The sequence below is a fragment of the Pinus tabuliformis genome, chromosome 3_1, assembly GCF_031772625.1.
Source record: "Pinus tabuliformis cultivar Carrire ecotype Pingquan chromosome 3_1, CPIR1, whole genome shotgun sequence".
NCBI classification, from domain to species: domain Eukaryota; kingdom Viridiplantae; phylum Streptophyta; class Pinopsida; order Pinales; family Pinaceae; genus Pinus; species Pinus tabuliformis.
Window position 1 is genome coordinate 92,223,042 of NC_142301.1, and position 19,817 is coordinate 92,242,858.

The 19,817-nt window shown below is 38.6% G+C and overlaps 1 protein-coding gene across 1 annotated transcript in view; it reads left to right on the forward strand.

The window, feature by feature from the left end:
* The window catches only part of LOC149185935 (thioredoxin-like 2, chloroplastic), a 123,661-nt gene that overhangs the window by 88,827 nt on the left and 15,017 nt on the right, over positions 1-19,817 (forward strand). The gene's annotated exons all lie outside the window — the stretch shown is intronic.

The window sequence follows — 19,817 nt, forward strand, 5'->3', positions numbered from 1 at the left end:
TGGACAAAATTTGTAGCAGCCTATGGGAGCCAATTGGAAGCCTTTCCTTGGAGCAGATTTCACAGTGATTGGATTGGGTGCCATTGGACAGGTGGAGGGTAGTGTGTTGGCGACCCAAAGTAGCCCTTTGACAAGCAATCCTAAATTGAGCTTGACTGTTGAAGGTTGGGTGAGGAATTGAGCCTAATGTGTAGCTCTTTGATGGATGAAATAAGCTACTAGATTAGCAGATTGGAGCTCAGGTATTGGCCAACCTAGAAGAGCAGAGTGGATCAACCCGTGTTCATTGTATCATAAGTAACTTGCAGTAGTGATAGGAGTCAACCCTCCTGGAGTCCCTATGTGTTATCTCTTGATGGACTAAGGTGCACTAGAGCGCAGAACGAGAGCGAAGGACCGATAAGACAAGATACAACATAGAGGCCACAACGAGATTGTCATTGTATATTGTATTCTTGTACTTGTGGATAATTGAGGGCCATTATCCCTTGTATGGGAGCCCTAGACTGTTGTATTATATGTTGATTAATATAACGAAGTTGGGTTGAAATTTTAGAAAGTTGTCTATACTTGTGCATATGTGATTTACTGCTATTTATTGTTCTGTTGTGCAAAGTAGCTTTGTTGAGATTCTTGGTTTGGTAGCGTCAGAGATTCTAGGATTCTATCCTATACCCAAGATCGTGGAAATTCAACAGGGAGTAGGAGAAAGGAAGAGTGAAGGTCGAGGAGAAGAAAGGACGAAATATCTTGTTTTTGGGCTCTATCTCTCTCACACATGCGAAATTGTAGGGCTTCTAGTGTTGTAGAAGGAGGCTAAAGTTGCAGGTCCGAGTTGCAGAAGGACAAACTACAAAACCTTGTAGCTGGAAGGAAGAATATCCTATCTTGAACTCGTTGACCTTCGAAGGAGCTGTCTTTCTCTAGGAAGGTTTCAGGAGGAAGTAGGATTAAGGTTTCTAGAGAAGTTGCAAGGCCGAAATTGTACAGTCAAAGTTGTAGGATGAGTCGCAGTATTGAAGCTGGCAGGTTGAAGTTGCAGTTTGAAGCTGGTTGGTGCAAAATCAGGGAATGACTCATTGGAGGGCTGACTTAGTACTTGGAGAAGGACTTGGTCTAGGGTTTGGGTCTTTGTGTCTCAATTGAAACAGATTCTATAAGAAGAGTTTTCCAGGTTCTCCCCTTGGAGGGGTTTTGCTCTGAGTGAGAGCCTAATGTTGTTGCTATTTTGTTCTTGATATTTGTTTGATAAAAAGATCTAACTAAAGAACATAAAGGAGATTAACTAAGATTCACAGGCAAGTATCAAGGTTAAGGAAAATAAGAATTAATTGCTGCCACATTGCATTTTCCAACATGGTTTCAAAGCTAAGATGAACAAGAAATGCAATTGGAAGGACTCTATAAGGAATTACTTGTCAAGGGGAAGGAAAAATGAAACTCTCAAGGAAAGCCTGAAGAAGAAGGATTCAAGAATGAATGTCTCTTGAAATATCTAGTTGAAAGTGTTGACACCTAGTCTTTGGGATTAGGTAAATCCATGTAAATAGAAAAATAAACGAAATTGGAAAATGAAGAGACATTGGGAGATGAAACCCAATAGTCTCCTAATCCATGTTCTATCTTAGTGCAAAAAAAAATTACATTTGTGGAGTTAATCCTGGCTTGACATGGTATCAGAGCCAACCCCCAAAATTAGTTTTTCTACCGTTGTAACTCCCTTCTTTCATTTTTTGCAGTTTGACATATCTACCAAATTCCTGCCATTCTCTGTCCCTGTGCGCTTGGTGCGTTGAAGACTTCGATGCGTTTGACGTGTTGAATAATTTTGAAACACCGCACTGAATCTAAGGACGTGACCTGTGTTGTGATACACGTGGAAGACAAGTCTGTGATGTTGAGCGATGCCATTTTTGATGACCATGTGCATTGAATAGTTTGGTGAGTGTTGTGCATTTCATTTGGTGTGTTGTCTCTTATATATGCATTGATGCTGGCTGTGAGATGGTGATGAATAGTTTCTGAAGGTTGATGCATATGGAAATTGTGCATTGTGTGATGGTGAATGTTGCATGGTGGAACTATATGCGTTGGATGGGTTGTTTATAGACAATTTTTGGAAATTGTGGACCATGGTAGTTCGATGAATGTTGAAATTCAATAGAAACCTGCGTTAACTTACTTCAAAAGGACGATATCTATGGTATGCATGCACTGTGATTTAAAATTCATTGAAGCCCTTTTTTTATGGTTATATGTAATGGCACATATGTAAAGCGCATATTGGTATCTGGTTTGAGTTAAGTTTCTTTTTATGGTTAAATATAATGGAACATATGTAAAGTGAAAAGTGAGTATCGTATGATGAAGACCATGAGTATGTTAAAAATAAACGTATTGTGTCTTTTTTCAAGACTATGAAGTATGAATGGAGTGATATGAGCATGATGGTATATATATCTATTGTAAAGGGGCATGATATGAGCATGATGTCATTTTACTCATTATTTTATTTTAAAAGGGGCATATATATGTTGATTTGGGGTAGCATCAGATGTGCTCTAGCCACGAAAATGGTGGAGAGTCTAAAGCACATGAGATCTCCAAGGCCCAGAAATGGTTTGAGCAGAGTCTAACCAGTGTGGGAGATATTAAAATAATTAATATTTTCAATGGAGTTCCTGAGTCTAAACTTAGGAAAAATAAAATATTAATGTGAATTAATATAAAACTGAGTTAGAATGGTCCAAAAGTCATGGATCAAGCCAGGTGTAATCTTAGCCGTTGATTAGGGACTTAATCTCGACCGTTGAATTGTCAACGAGAAAAGTATAAGAAGAGGCTTGAGGGTTAGTTGGAGAACACACCGAGTTGATCAAGAATTCGATTTTCTGGGGCAAGGCTTGCTGAGGAAATCAAAGGAGTGATCAGAGTTGCAGCTGACGGGTAATGAATGCAGTGGTAGAGGGGTAGAGATAGTACCGGGAGCATCAGCGCAGAAGCCGGGAGAGGGTTGACGCAGAACCAGCTAGAGGCCACGGAGAAGCAGCAAGAGGCCATGCAGAGGCAGCCAAGAGCTACGCAAAGCCTGAGGAGGGCTAGCATGGGAGATGCAGAGGCGCCAGAGGCTGACGCAGGGCCCAGAGAGGATGACGTTGGGCGAGAGAGGCTAATACAGACCCTAGAGGTTGATGTTGGGAGATTTCATGGGGCAAATTGGCGCTGATATCCGTCTCTGCCTGATAGGTACTACTGGCGAGGGTATTCTCTGTTGGGTGAGCCATTTTTGGCACCCAAATTGTATTTTGAAACTGCTTGATAATAAAACCCTTTGATAGGTGCGCTAGTTTTCCCGCATTGGGTTTTTTCGGGGACATTAGTCCAAAAATAACGGTGTCACTTGTGTGCTTGTTTTTCTTTCAGTTGATGATCTATATGTGTTGAGACTATACTTGTATTTATTTTCAGTATTTACATCGTAAATAACTTGTTAATTAACAGAACAAGTAGGAAGAAATAAATCAGAAAGTTCTGGAAGGATTTCTAATAGTTAGACTTAAAAATTCCAACATTGTATCAGAGCGTGGTTGCAGATCACAGGATAACTGAGGGCATCAGCTGAGCAAAGCAACAACAACAGAAACAATTGTCCCGAGTGACAGACGCTGTTCCTAGCGGAAAAGTAGCAAGGAAGGGGTTACGCAGTGCCTGCGTCATCAGTTCGAGCCGAGAAGAGGATCAACGCAGTGGCGGAGAGGAGTAGACCTGACCTACGCAGTGCCCGATCATCTTTCTTAGTCAGGAAGGATTGACACCCATGGTCCGGAGGTGCTGATTTTGCTGGTGTCGGGATTGCGTAAAGCCTACAGGTCTAACCTTTAGTTTACTAGGGCATAGGAGACTGTGGGTAAGTTGCAGAGTGACGTTGGTGGGGTACTGTGGTTAGAACAATATCTAACATGGCAAGACCAAGGAGGAGGGAGTTGCTGTCGAGGATTTTTGGCCAAGAAATCCGGATCAGTGGTGCAGCTACACTAACGGTCAAAGTGGGGGTATCTCGACATTGGCAGAGGGGTTTCCAGGAGGGAAATCGAGGCTCAGAGGGAGTCACACCGAGAACTTCCAGGAGGGAAGTCGAGAGACTCAGAAGAGTCGAAAGAGGAGCAACGAAATGGCAGTAAATGGGGTAAGAGATCAGGACAGACTAGAAAGAGCCTCAAACTTCATAGTCTGGAAGGTTAGGATCTTGTCCGTTCTAGACAGGAATCGTTTGAAGCACTTCGCCTTGAACACAATAGTGATCCCAGTTGACCTGGCTGAGAACGAAAAGTACGAGAAGGCAATGGCGAGGGCCAAGAGCATCATCCTTAATTTGATGATTAATTTGTTCAATCTTGATTTGAAAAATGATGACCCTCTTGCCTTAGCATCAGAAGTAAGATCCATTATGCATGACATAAAAGCCACTGGTGTTGAAATGGATATTCCTCTCATAACTTATGTCAAGGCACTATATTTCACTTATTCACAATATCTTGAGTCATAGTAAGCAAGTGGCAAACTTAAGGAGATTACCTTTGACTCCCTTGAGATGAAGTTTGCTGAAAGAGAGAAGGCGTTTGGGAAGAAGACAACTCCTGAGTCTTTTGAAGAAGTGGTGTGCCTTGCACAGAAAGAAAAGAATCATGCACAAGATTCTTCTAAAGGAAGAGGTGGCCGAAGAGGAAGAGGAAGGAAGAATTGCAGAGGCAGGGGGTCAAACATTTCCAAGGAGAAAGGATTGATCTTCATTGCATATGATGCCATGGAGATGGACATGATGCTTCCACATGTAAGCTGCCTTGGGACAAAATTGAGCATGAAAGAAATGAAGGAAAATGTAAAACCCCTGACAAAGGGAAAGGAAAAGCACCCGAGTCTGCTCATCTGAAGACTTGTTCAAAAGCTTCACTTGCTTCATGGAAAGATGCTTGGTTGCTTGATTCAGATGCAACTTGCTGCATGACTTTCAGAAGAGATTTCTTTGAATAATTCATTGATAATGTTGATGAAGCATTATACTTTGCAAACAACTCAAAACTCAAGGCATCAGGGCTTGGCACCATCAGGCTCAAACTGCCTGGTCTTCCAAACTTTCTTCTACATGATGTTCTATACCTACCAGAGTTGAGGAGAAATTTGTTGTCTTTGGTCCACATCCACCAGCATGGACACTCCATTCACATATTTGATGGCAAGGTTGAGGTCAAAAAAGAATCAGATCACTCACTTGTCATGAGTGGGATAGAAGAAGAAAGACTTTTGAAGCTGCAAGGAACTTCTCCTTGTTCACAAAACTTTTCATATGGTTGTCACTATGATGAAGGTACATTTCCATCAATTCTTTTATGGCATGCTAGATTTGGGCACTTGAACTATGACAGCCTCTGTCTGTTGAAGAAAAATGGTGTTACTGGTTTGCTTACAATTCCTAGCAAACTTAAGCAATGTGATGCTTGTATCTTAAGAAAGCACAACAATCTTTTCATGATTCTCATTCTGGAGCACATAGAAACTTGAACTCATTCATTTTGATTTATGTGGCCGAGTGCCTGTTCCTTTTGTAAATGGTAATAAATATATGATGACATTTATTGATGACTACACTAGAATGTGTTGGGTTTATTTATTGAAGAACAAATCTGAAGCTTTTGAAATATTCAAGAATTTTCATGCATGGATTGAAAATGATGCAGAATCTCATATTGGCTTTATTCGTACTGATAATGGAAAAGAATACACTTCAAGTGAATTTGAAAACTATCTTCGCCAGCATGGGATAAAACATCAAACAATCATACCCTATAATCCCCAACAGAACGAAGTAGCTGAAAGAATGAATAGGATGATCTTAAATATGGTACGTTCCATGATGTTTTTCAAGAACATTAAACTTATGTTTTGGGCTAATGCAGTTCTATGTGCTGTGTATATAAAGAGTAGGTGTCCATCTCATGCTACCAATAACAAGACTCCCTATGAAATGTGGTGTGGTCACATTCCTTCGGTGAGGCATCTTAGGGTTTTTGGTTCCACCTGTTATGCCTTGATACCTAAGGAACAAAGAAACAAACTTGGTGCAAGGAGTCGCAATGTATCTTCTTGGGTACTCAAATACCTCCAAAGCATACTGTCTTTATGATGAAGTCAATAAGAAGTTTATGATATCTAGAGATGTGACCTTTCTTGAATCTTCCAAGACCAACAATGTTGTTGAGTGACAACTTGATCGCTTGGATAGATTCAAACATGCAAAGTCTTTTCGAGAGTTTGATAATGAGATTCCACATCTTGAAGGAGAAATCCCTATACTGGATCAATCTGTGGAATCTTCTTCTAAAGCACTCTCTCCCTCGCATGAAGCTCCAACCACTGATGAGACTTTGAGTGATGTGATTGATTAAATTGGGAGACTAAATATTGGTTCAGCGCCATTGCAGTTAACTGAGTGTTGAAGAATCTAGAGCAATTGTAGTTAATGAGATTCTTCTAGGCATGATAACTATTTGTGAGGTGTTTTTTTTCAATTTTTCTTCTTATTCCAATCTTCACTTATTATTATTAGAGTGTGTCTTCGTTAGTTCATCAAATAGATACCAAAACAAAGAGACAAGAACACAAGATGTTTGGCATCCTGCCAAGGCCAAAACCTCTCCCTCTTTGAGAGAAAAACTCGAACAAAATTCTTCTTATAGAGATTCCAATTGACGAATACCAAGACCGTGACCCTTGACCTTCTAGGACACTTGAAGACCAAGACACCAATCCTCTTCTTTGTCATTGCTTGAGATCATCATCATTGCTGCACCATAGCTACTCCTTCACTTAGATCATTGTTGCACTCTTACTTGAGATCTTCACCATGTCAACAAGGTTTCTATATCGAGATCATGATCTTGTTGTTATTATGATTGAGACCATGAATGCTACATTACTGAAATCATATTGTTGAAAACTTAGATGTATAGTACTATGATTGGTTTGATATTTTGATTGAGTTGCTGATATCTAAGGCTTTATGTCTCAAAGATGGAGTCTAGGGTTTATGACAAAACCCTAGCAAGATAGTACATAAAATGTAACCCTTGTTGATTATGAACCTAACTACGTTTTGGTATTTGATGTCAAAAGCTTGAATGTTTTGATGCTTCCATTGTAATGACATGATTTTGATATAGTTGACTTCATGCTTCTGTATATTTGTATTTGGTTGTACTTGCTATTAAAGTTTTGCAGGTACATAATCTTCAAGATGTTCATAATTAAAGATGGTAATAATAATGAGCATGACGGAGGAAGCTACACGAATGATGATGATCAAGATGACTTTGATGCCATGAGAAAGAAATAAAGCCTTGAAAAATTGTAGTCTCTTCAATGTAATAAAAGAAGGAAGTTGATGAGTTGAGAGGTAGCTTGGGGAAAAAAAAGGTATATCTCCCCAATTGAGAGGGAGGGCATATTATGACAGTCATAGTGAATACTTTGAAGAAAGAATGAAACCAAAGAATGAATGAAAGTACTACAATTGGATTTGCAAACAAAAGACTTGAGAAATATTGAGGTTGTATTTGGTGCTACTGAAGAAATGAAAGAAGAAGAAAGCTTTCGACAAGTTGTATTTGGATAACTTAATGATGATATAAGTAGCATCAGAATGGTTCAGAACCCCAAAGGTTTGTGTTTAATTGTATATATATTTGAAGGTTTATCATTCATTATGGTTGTGATTGTGCAAGATTTCTCCATAAAAAGGTTGAACGTTTGAAGCATGCTTGGATTGGTGGATATATATTTGGTTAAGTTGATAAGGGGAGATGAAGCATCTTGTGGCAACAAGATGGTTGAGAGGACATCTGGTTGGCCTATTTGTTGATGTCTAGATCTCGAAGTAGGGAGGGTGGCATTGGGTCTTGGAGCTTCAACCTTGGATGCACACCTAGATCCCTGGGTTGGTGTTAGAGCTTAAAACCTTGATGGTACCTAGAGTGGCTAAAGCTTGAGTACACCTTAGTCCCACATGATTAGAGTACCTTGGTCAAGTAACTAATCTATAACATTGCGTATGTTGTGACTCTTCATAGAGCATATCATTTTGAGATCTTCCATGTATGTTATGCAACCAGCTCACAAAATAGAAGAAGACATAGATCAACGACTTCAAAATAAGCCTCTTCGAGGGGGGAACCTCCTTTACATTACACAAATGAACAATTCTTGGATGATACAAGTGACAAGGCCTCCTTTTTATATATAAGAGTCTAAGGGGTCACAATATAATCAAAGCCGATATAACAATAATATTGTAAGGGCACAACAATAACAATAGTTGGCTTCTATGGGGCACAATAATAACAATATGGGGACTACATGGGCACAACAATACAATAAGGGGGTTGCACTAATAACAATAAGGGGCTACACTAGTAGTATATAGGGACCTAACAATGTACCTTTGTATATATGTAATTATGAATACCTCCCTAGTTATGAGGGAGTGTTGAAAATTGTAACTAGTGTCTGTCTTCATAATTGTATTTGAGTCATGCTATAATGTATTTGTCAAAAGAAAGAAAAATAAATTTTATTGTAAAAGAGACTGACTTATTAAAACATGGGTTTCATGCTTGGGTCAATGGTTAATAGGTCAAAGTCTCCATTGCAGGCTTCTAGGATTTATGTCAAGAGTCCTTATCCTTGTCATCATGTAAAAGACCCTTCTTGGGCTTCTTGTGTCAAGAAAGAAAATTATTTTTATGTAAATCAGGTCTTCTAGGCCTCCTCCACCAAGTTAGCCTCAACCTGGACAAGTCGACCTCATCAAAGGAATTTAACCTCACATATTCACTGTATAAAGGCAACAAATCGACTTCATTTGGAGATAGATTCAAAAAGTTCAATCTGTAGTAGCTGGAAGAAGGAAAAGTGTGTGAATTCAAGGAAGGAGGAGGAAAGCCAAGCAAAGGAAAAGGAAATCTTTGTCAAGCAAAAGAAGTCGAATTTTCTCTCTTTTTATCACACGTGCGAAGGAATTGAAGCTGCAGGAGGGCTTAAGTAGCAAACATGAAGCTAGGCAGAAATTCTGAAGCAATAGGGCTGAAATTATGTCTTTAATGAGGTATTGATGCAGTTCAATGTTGTTGCAGTTGATCTTTGGAGTTTGGAAGGATAGTTTGAGGGCTGACTTGGTGGAGGAGGTAGGTCATTTGGTCTGGTCTAAGGTCTTGATCTATCTCAATTTGAATTTCCTAGTGGAAGAGTTTGACTAGGTTTTCACTTATAGAGAGGTTTTAGCCTTGGCTGAGTGTCTACATCTGGTGTCGTTGATCTTCATGTTTTGATTTAATAATTTCTTGATGAAAATAAGATAAAAGAAGAACATAAAGAGAAATACTACAAGAATATCACAAGTAATTATCAATATAAAAATATCTCTCTACCATTCTGATTTTCTAAAAAAGAGCACATCTACATCACAACTTTAATTGCAAATGCAATTCTCCTATTTATGCTATCGTGGATTTATTGGAGTTTTATTTGAAAATATCATTTTTATTTCAAGAAGCATTTATTTTATTATTCAAGTGTTGTGAATTCCTTTATTTTTGCAACTATTAGCTTTTCTTGTACTTGGAATATTCTCATTGGTTCAATGCTAGTTCAATATATTTCATGTATTTTCTACTTTGACGATCATTTAGCTCATGAGTAATTGATGTTATTATCTTGTTACTTGAGCATTTTCTTCCAAGTACTATTTTCCTTATAGTTTGCAAGTGATATTTATTTGCTCATCTTGGTCAAACAATTGGATTTTGCAGGATTATCTATCATCGTCTCTTGAATTTTATTTTGAGCAAGCATTTTTCATTTACTTTGAAGCACTGGTCTATACTTTGAACATATCATTGAATGTTGCTCATATATTTATATATGCGGAATTAAGTCATCTTTGATAAGTATCTCTTTCTTGTTGAGAAACCTAGGGGTAGCTAGATTAAGTGATTTCTCTTAAATTGATAAATGCTTGTGATGTCTTTTTACTTATCTTGATTAGGTTCTTCTTCAACTTAATTATTATTGTGTTCTTATCATCAAACAACTACCAAACCATAAAGAACAATGAGACAAGAGGACACAAGATATAGGCTATCAGCGAGGGCCAAAACCTCTTCTTTGAGAGGAAAGCCCACAACAATTCCTCTTATTATAAAACTTCAATTGACGAATTCCAAGACCTATGACCCTTGACCAAAACCCCTCCAAGACCAAGTCAAATCACTTCATTGATCAACTCTTCTTCCACGAAGTCAACATTGGTCAAACTTGTTGAAACACTACAAAATTTGGCTTCTCTTCAAATTTTCGACCTCTATCACAGGTCTACAACTTTTGGCATGCCTATGATCTCTTTTGTTCCACGTGTGGATAGATTAGGGCAGATTAGTAAGTCTTATCTTCTTTGCTTGGGACAATCCTTCTTCCTTGTCAATTCAACTATGCAAATTGATCCTTGACACCTTGTTTTCAGCCACCTAAAGTGATTGGAATTCTTATCTTTGCTGCAACAGAAAGTGGCCCTAAATATCTCGCATGTGTGAGGTGTATGGCCCAAAAACAATCCTTCTAAACTTTGTTTTTCTCTTCCTTGGATACTCTCACTTTCGCTGGATATACTTAAGCTTCTTGTGCTTCAAAACGAACTTGATTGATGCCTTTACAAATGAGGTCGAGCTCTCTATATATAGGCTACTTTTCACTGGTTTGGGCCGACTTGTCACTGCCCCTAGGTCGACTTGTCACTGTTTGATAAGACGACTTGTTACTTGCAACTTGACAAGGTCTTGTAGGATCTTTGACTCTAATTTAGACTCAAATAGATTTTCTTTACAATATGTAACATGCCCAAAAGGGCCTTCCATACATGACAATGACTCAGTTGACTTGTAGACTCAATGACAAGTCGTAGAAGCACTCAATGGGTGCTTGACCTAAAAGTAAATTTCCCTTGAGCATGAAACTCATGCCTCAAGAATGACAATAATAAATTTATTTTATCTTTACATCAAATACATAAAATCGTGATTGCATATGTCATTATGAAGACTAAACCTAGTTACATATTTCAACACTCTCTTAACTAGGGAGGTATTCCCAAACTAAAGAATTCTCATAAGAAGAGTCGGATTGATAAGCCATCTCATAAGTTGTCTTATCAACTTATACCAGAGCATCTCATCATACCAACCAACATTGTCACATAGCAAGGCCTTGACTAATAGCTCTATTTCTCCACAAGATCAGAGCACAATTCTCGCGAGACCAATGACTGATAGGCACCATCACCATTGTCGCTCAAGGCATATACCCCACCCGGGTGTTCACAGGGTATGTCCTTTCAGGACAATTGCTATCTTGGAATAACACATCCTCAAGGAATTTCCTCTTCGACTACTCTTACCTATTGGATGTTAGACCAAATCCTCAAAGAGTATCAGAATCAATCTCAGATGCTTACACAATCCTCCATTCTTTCTTCACAACATGAAGACAAGAATGATGTGTCTATCTCTCCCTCTCAACTAGGGGAGATATACTCATTCCTATAAAAGGATATATCCAAGCTCCCTATAGGGACATGTTACCAACAACAACTATTTTCTCTTTGGTGGAGATCATGGTACTATCAGCTGATTGTAGAGCTCCTCCTTTTGATGTCATGAACTTCATCTTCTTCATTATGGAGCCTTCGTCTTCTAGAATTTCTTTGTAGGGCATCGACTATCCATCACTTTCTTTCAACGAACCATAGGGTTGAACCAATAGTCATGCCATCCATCTTTTCGTCGGAAAGTGATCTTCCAATCCACATTTGGTTTTTCTTCATATAGTTACCTCTTCCAAGTCATGTTTCTTTCAGGATCTTCCATCCATTCCCACGAGTACTAGTTGTAGGTGACATCTACAACTTTCTTTTGGTAGCCTTGTTTCAATCCAACCAGATGTTGTTCAGAAATAAAAAAATGAACTTCAAATCAAAGGTACCTTTTAGAATGGCTTTCATCATGACATTTGCTTCTTGCAACATCAACTTTCTACACATTCATAAACACATCTCCAAGAATTTCAATGTCAAGGGTCTCCTACCTTTACAAACTTTATCACAGTCTTCATACCTTCTCTATGGAGATATCATAACTAATTCTTTTAGTCATCAGATGTTGATCGCTTATCTTATCTTACATGACTATAGTTGCATTTCTCACGAATTCTTTTTCCTTTCTTCACATATTGTTCCCCAAGAACTTCTATACATAGTTCCTTCATCTTGTCAACCACCTCATATTCCATATGAGGACATATTATGTTGATTTCATCTTATCAATATGTGAACTAATTCAACACATATGCCTTCATGCATCTTTCCAAAGGAAGAGATCCTTCTTCTTTGATCATGCTCATGCACCCATGCTATCTGCAACTAATATGATGACATGACTTAATCTATCAAATATATACATACCTCTTTTCTCCCTTTGGTCATCTAGAATTCCTTCAACAACTTCCTTTCCTTGCTTGAAAGTACTTCAATCATCTTGACATGTTGCACTCCTTTGTTATCATATCATCGTCCTTCTAAACAATGGGTCCCACACAAGGTGGAATTTCTTAATGAGGCACATGCTTCTTCCAATTATAGGTGAACCTTCTAATGAAGATTCCAACGAAGGATCTTGATTATCCTCATCTTGCAAATGCTCTTTCCTGATGATGATGATGTATGCTGATTTATTTTCTATGCTAGATGACTTTCTTCCAACCATATATATTACTACTTCGGTTGTCTTTCCATGCTTTCAATGAGAATACCATGAGCTACTTCCTTTCCATCATAATGAATGCCACATCCATGTAGACTTCTATCTCAGCTATCTTTCAAGCTTCTACAATGATGTCATGACTCATGAGCTCTTTTCTACTTCAATCGTATGCTTCTAATATGATGCGTCCTACGATACTTACAATGTTTCTTATCCTGACAACCATCTTTAGCCATGGTAGAGGTCTTTTCACCTCCTACTTTTCTTGCTATGTGTTGAAAAAGTGTAACTGGTTCAGTCTTAATAATGACATGTAATTATGATTTTATGTAAAGAGATATAAATAAGAAAAATGAAATTATGATATTGACTTGCTTCATGGGTGTTTTCATGAGCAAGGAATTTTGTTTTTGAGTCAAAGCTCCCATTGAGAGTCTTTAGGGTTTATTCATCTAGTCATAAAAGAGTAATTGTCATGTAAATGAAGTCATGTTACACCTGGCAAAAGGTCAATGTTGTCTATGTAAAGTATCCTCCAAGAACTTGTCACTAAAGCCCTTCAAGTCAGCCTACAAACTATGAGGAAGCTGCAAGATGAAGTCAGTGTAAACTCCAATTGTCAAGTCGGCCTAAAGGGCAGCGAAGAAGGGTATATATAGCCCTACTCGGGCTCATTTGGAGACACACAATTCGTACAGTAATTCACTGGAAAAGTGTGAAGAAGAAGGCAGAAGAAAGAGGGCTAGAAGAAGGAGCAGCTAAAGGGAAGGACTGAGTATCTTTTGGGACATCATCTATTGGGGACAACGAAGATTCTTATGGGTAGTGTGAAGTCTAGGTAGCTGATTCTTTTGGGTAGTGCGAAGTCTAGGTGGTAGATTCTTCTTGGCAAAACGATATATCGCCGAGACAATATTGCTATATTTTCAAAATATCGGCAAATATCGACAAAATATCGGCAAATATCGACAAAAATCGGCAAAATATCGGCTATCTTTAAAAATTTGAAAATTTTTTTTTTTATGCTTGCCGATATTTTTGTCGATATTGCCGGTAAGATGTTTTTTGGACCCTCGCCGATATTTTGCTGATACCGATATTTTCAACACTGGTTTAAATGCACCTTTGAAATTAGTTATTTAAATTAAGCAGTGTTTAAAATCCTTAATCAGGGTTTAATTATTGTTTAAAACCTTGATCGCTTTGTTAATAAACATGATTTTGTCGTATCTGTGGAAGCGACAAAACATCATATCATGCGCAAATAACCACTGAGCAAATTCCAATGGGTAAGATTCACTCTGCCCGGATCAATGGCGGAGGAAGCTTTTCGGCTCCCCTTTGGTCGTTTCTTGTTAACACGGGGGGGGGTGGTCCGAAAAGCAGTTTTAATGGCTGCCACTTTTTGCGACGTGGCGCTCCCGCAGCGTTTCGGGCCCCCAATGCTCGAAACCATAAACCATCACACCCCACCCCCAAAATCCGCCGGCGGTTTTCCTCCATCCAACTGTTGACCTTGCTCCCGCGCCATGTCATAGATCCGTTATATCCTCCTCCATACGAAAACTGCCATGTCACTAGTTTGTTATCTCTCACCCATTCACCACCCGCCACGTCACAAGGTCATTGCGCCATACGCTCCAAAGCCGTTGCTAGCCTCTGTTAACCGTTTAATCTCCCGTTAGACATTAATTCTCGCTCCTCTGCAAATTAATTGCCTACGGCTAGATTTAAACAGTCAATTAAGCCCGATTGCACCTATAAATACCCCATGGCTCTAATCTTTGCCACTTTTCCGCTTCCATCCATATACCAAAAGCTGTATTCGCCACTCTGTGTATTTTCGCCACTGTTATCCATCTTTTAATTGAAACAGTTTCCGAATTTCCCCTGCAGCAAGATGGCTCCTAAAGCTAAAATACAAAAGATTGTTGAAGAAGGGAATCCCTCTACAGTCTCGCTTGATTTGGATCATATGCCCCTTGTAGACTCCCTTTTCAAGATAAATGACTGTGAATGTGAATTCGATTTTCATGAATTGCATTCATGGTTAAAACAGAAATATGCTGATAAAGAGGACCCCATTCGCTTTTGGGAGACACTTTTGCCATTATATTCTTTTCCCAAGACTCATCACTTCCCTGATTTAATTACTTGGTGTCAAGCCAGGTATGATCCTGTGCAAAGAACAGTGATGACTCAGGATGGAAAAATCTTGATCACCATTACTGCTCAGAGCATAAACCAAATGTTATTTATACCTCCATCTGACTCCCTTAGCCATTTCTCACCAGCAACTCTCATGGACCTTTACAATAAACTCACTTTCCCACAGAGAGCCCTTATCTTTGAACTTTTCCTACTAGAAGATGCTGAATTACCCAAGAGAAATCCACCTTATTCATCTTCCATGTTCCCTGAAGCCACTAGACATATTATCTCCCTGCTATCATACCTCCTAAGCTATTGAAATGACCAATCTGTTGATGAATCCATCCTTGGATTCTTTTCCATTTTCAGCAAAGAATACCAACCTGCTTTCATGTATAATTATAGCCAATTTCTGGTTGATAATATACATGAACAATTTACACAAAAGAGCCAGAGAGGAAACTCAGTCAGCTACATAATCAATTAAAGAGTATTCTGTTCTACAAAAGAAATTGAACACTGGACTATCAATGTCATCAAGAAGCAAGCCACCTGAAATAATTGATCTTGGAGAATTGGAAGATGTTTCATCAGCCGGGACCACTGATCCCAAACCTCCTTGTACTTCTTCAACTCCTTCTTCAACTGAAACTATGGAGATTATTCAGTCAACTGAGACCAGCTCAACAGGAGATACTAATATCTTCTCAACATTTTTGGAAATCAAACAAAAGAATGAAAGTCTTAAATCACAAGTATACAATCAGTTTTGGAAACAGGCATCCACTTCTCAACACAGACTTCTCTTTGCCTTTGACAGTGAAAGAGGAAGGATGCAAATGGCATTTTTGCAAGCTCAAATTCCATTTCCTAAATCCACAACAGACTACAAGAAGACCATCTTTTCATTTGATGTAAACCAGATACATCCTATTGATCAAATGGATTTGCATAGGCAATCAGGTGAAATGTTATTTTCAACAATGACTACAACTGCCATGTCTCTTTCCAAGCTCAAAATTGCCTTGTCAAATGTGCAGTCACAACTTAAGATTGAAACATTGTCTTCTTTAGCTAAAGATAACAAATTAAAGTCTTTTGAAGATATTATTATCAAAATTGGATATGATCCCCAAGATTGTAAAGCAATTGAAGAAATACTCCAGAAGAAGAATGTAGAAATAACAACTTTGAAGAAACAGTTGGCACTGCCTTCCACTGAGGATCCATAAACCAAAGAGATGGCAAAAAATGAACAGCACAGGGAGGAGATGTTGAAGCTCATCATTGAGCAAAACATACAAATCAAGAAAATGGAGGAGCAGATAGAACAACTGCTCAAGGAAAAAGAGGCAGCACAGCTTGTTGTGACCTCAGTGACAACAATTCCTATGACAGGGGCACATCTAAGCTCATCTCCTATTGACATTGCTTCATCTTCAGCAACAGTTGAAACAATAAGGTTATCACAGGAATTACAGATACAAAAGCAACAAAATGAAAAGCTACTCTAGAAGTTCCAAACCTTGGAGTCACAGAAAGTAAAGAATGATACCTTGTATGTAGAGGAAATGCAAAAGTCACACAGGTTAGAGCTCAAGGTTAAATAGTTAGAGAGTAAGACTCTAATGGCAGACACTTTGGCCCAAGCCAAAGAAGACATCTGGTTAGATATTAGCCACTCCATAACAAAAATATGGCCATCCATACAAATCATTTTTGAGCAGTAATAATTGATTGACAGATGCAGGACAAAGATAGAGAACCAAAAGGCAGCATTGGGCACAAAACCCAAAGAAGCATCAAGGATGATCAAAGTACTAAACTCTAAAACTAGGCAGCAGTTACAAGAGATGAATATTCCAGATAGGACAACTACTATTTTGGAAATTAAGAAAGTCCTAATGAAGAAAAATCTGTTAACTCAGCTGAAAACAAAGTGTGAAGCTTTGAATACTGCAGTCAGAAGGTTTCATTCTAAATTTAGTATGTTGCATAAGAAAGGGTTACCAGAGATAGTGTCATCAAATGATCAACTAGTAAAATGGAAGGATTATTGTGAAAGACTATATACTATTGCAGTAATCAACAGTGAATTTGCAGGGATAAAAACACAGATTACTGGTAAAAAAATTTTGGAATCTTTGAGCTCTGACCTCACAATCAAATATGAAGATGGACACCTTTTTCTCACTAAACCCAATTTTGAGAGATATACCGAAGTTGATGAGATATTTAGAAGAATGGTAAATCTGGAGATACCAAGTGAGAAGATGTGGGATCAATTGTGTGAAACAATTGATTAACTTTCCATTCCAACAAGAAGAAAACAACAACAGATTTTGAAGGAATAGTCATCAACAACTTCCTATCTAATAGGGACACATCATTCAACAATTTTCTTTTCCTATCTTCTTTCAGGCTATTTTGTAATCAGTTTAGGATATTTTGTTTACTATCTAAACTTGTATAAATAACTCTCTTCTACGAGTTATTAAAGCTGGTACCTTTCCATAAACAATTTTGTAAAGCATTGATGTACAAGCTGTTTCTAGATCACTGATAATAAAGCAAAGGATTCTGAATTTAGTATCATACAATCTCATTTTCTTCTATAAGTTTTTCATGTGTTTCATTCATTCTGTTAATTCTGCATATGTTTAAGTTTTACAGAGATATCAGGCGAGAATAAATGTGTTACTATCATAGCGCTGGCCCTCCGACACTATCTCTGCCTCTTTGCTATGCACTCACTACCCTTCGCTACAACTTAGATCACTTGTTCGAATTTTCTCAGCAAACCCCGCTCCAGAAAATCGAACTGACTGATCAATTTTGGTGTATCTCCAACTGACCCTCAAACCTCCTCTTATACTTTTTTTTGTTGAGTCTTCAACGACCGAGATTAAATCTCTAATCAATGGCGAAGATTAGATTTGGCTTGATCCAGGTCATTTAGAATATTCTCACCCAGTTTTATATTAATACCCATTAATATTTTAATTTTCTCAAGTTTAGGTTCAGGAACTCCATTAAAAATATTAATTATTTTAATATCTCTCTAACCGGGTGGAACTTCCCCAAACCATTTCTGGGTCTTGGAGATCTCAGGTGCTTTAGATTCTCCACCAATTTTCATGGCTAGAGCAAATCCGATGCTACTTCAAATCAACACATTGTTTAGGCATCCATTTTGTGAGCAATACATCTCAAGAAGAGCCCTGAAATTTGCGTGGAGAAGAAGGCTTGGAACATCATTTAGGAGTGTGCCCTAGACAACGTGGAAGGGCTGTAGGGACAACATATTTATGAGAAAAGTTTATGGGCTAGACAGATCCGTTTAGGGCCTGTTTCAAGTGTGGGTTTAGTGCAGGGATTGCATGAGCCTAAGCCACAACAAAAGGGAGCACAAGACAACATGGAGGAGCTTGAAATCAGCGTGGGAATTTTCTCTGATTGAGCTGTAGTACTGTAGGTGACAACGTGGCACTTGGAGGGCTGTTTGGGCTCATGATAGGGCTGTTCTTGGGCTCGGTTTGCAAGGCAGAAGAAGTCGTAGAAAAGAGGAGCAACGAACTGTTATTTAAGGGCTAATTAGGGCACTATTTGAGGGGACCAAATTTACAATCCACTACTGGGCTAGCCTACAGGCCATAGCTAGTAGTTGGAGGCCTTTAGGCGCTGTGTTCAGGGAGGATAGCAGCCCTATAATGCAACGTATGCATGGAGGGTCTTTTCTAAGATGAACCATAGTCTTTGGAGGCTATTTTGTTGAGCTGTGTGGAGGTGGAGGGCATCGTGGTGTGCCTTAAACAGTGGTACAATATTACAACAATGCAACAAGGTGTAAAGAACAGTGTGTTGGAGAAGTGTATGGGTCAAAGGAGTTGTCCAGTTTGGATCGGTTTTTTGTAGCAGCCTATTGGTGCCATGTGGATGACATTCCGTGGTAGTGAAATGTCTTCCTAGGAGCAAAATCAATGGTGAATAGATTGGGTGTCATAGAGCTGGTTGGAGGGCAGTGAGTTGGCTACCCAAAGTAGCCCTAGAGCAGCGGATTAGAAGGATGTTGTTGATGTGAGAGTGGGTGAAGTTTGTAGGCTTATGTGCAGCGCTTTGATGGATGAAAGTGATTGCTAGATAGGTAGATTGGAGCTTGGGAATTAGGCCTACCCAGAGAGTAATTGATGAGCTCGTGTTCATTGTAGCAGATGAGACTTGCAACAGTGATAGGAGGCAGCCCTATTGGAGTCTCAATGTGTAGATGCCTTGATGGACTAAGGCACTAATAGTGATCAGTACGGAAGCGAAGGACCGGCATGACAAGATACAACATCGAAGTTGCGCAACGAAGTTTGTCATTGTATCTTGTATACCATAGACTGTTGTATTATTCAGATTTGGTTTAATATAACAAAGATTGGGATTTGTACAAAATTGTACAATTTTGTTTAAAACCATGTATATTGTGCATTTGTAATTCACTGCTTTATATTTCCGCTGTGCAAAGCAGTTTATGGTTGAGATTCTTGGTTTTGGTAGCGTCAGCGATTTTAAGACTCTAACCTAGACTCAAGGTCGTGGAAATTCAACAAGAAGCACAATTTTCATAAAGATTATGGGAGCGAAGTGTTTTTTATAAATATATATTTTAATATATTTTGATGCATATATATTAAAAAACACGCAGAGTGTTGAATCAACTGCAGAAAACTTGATAACATAGATTTAACTACTAGATTAGTGATGATCATTAAAGCTACAACCATTTAGTACTCATATGACATCAATAATTTGATAGTTTAA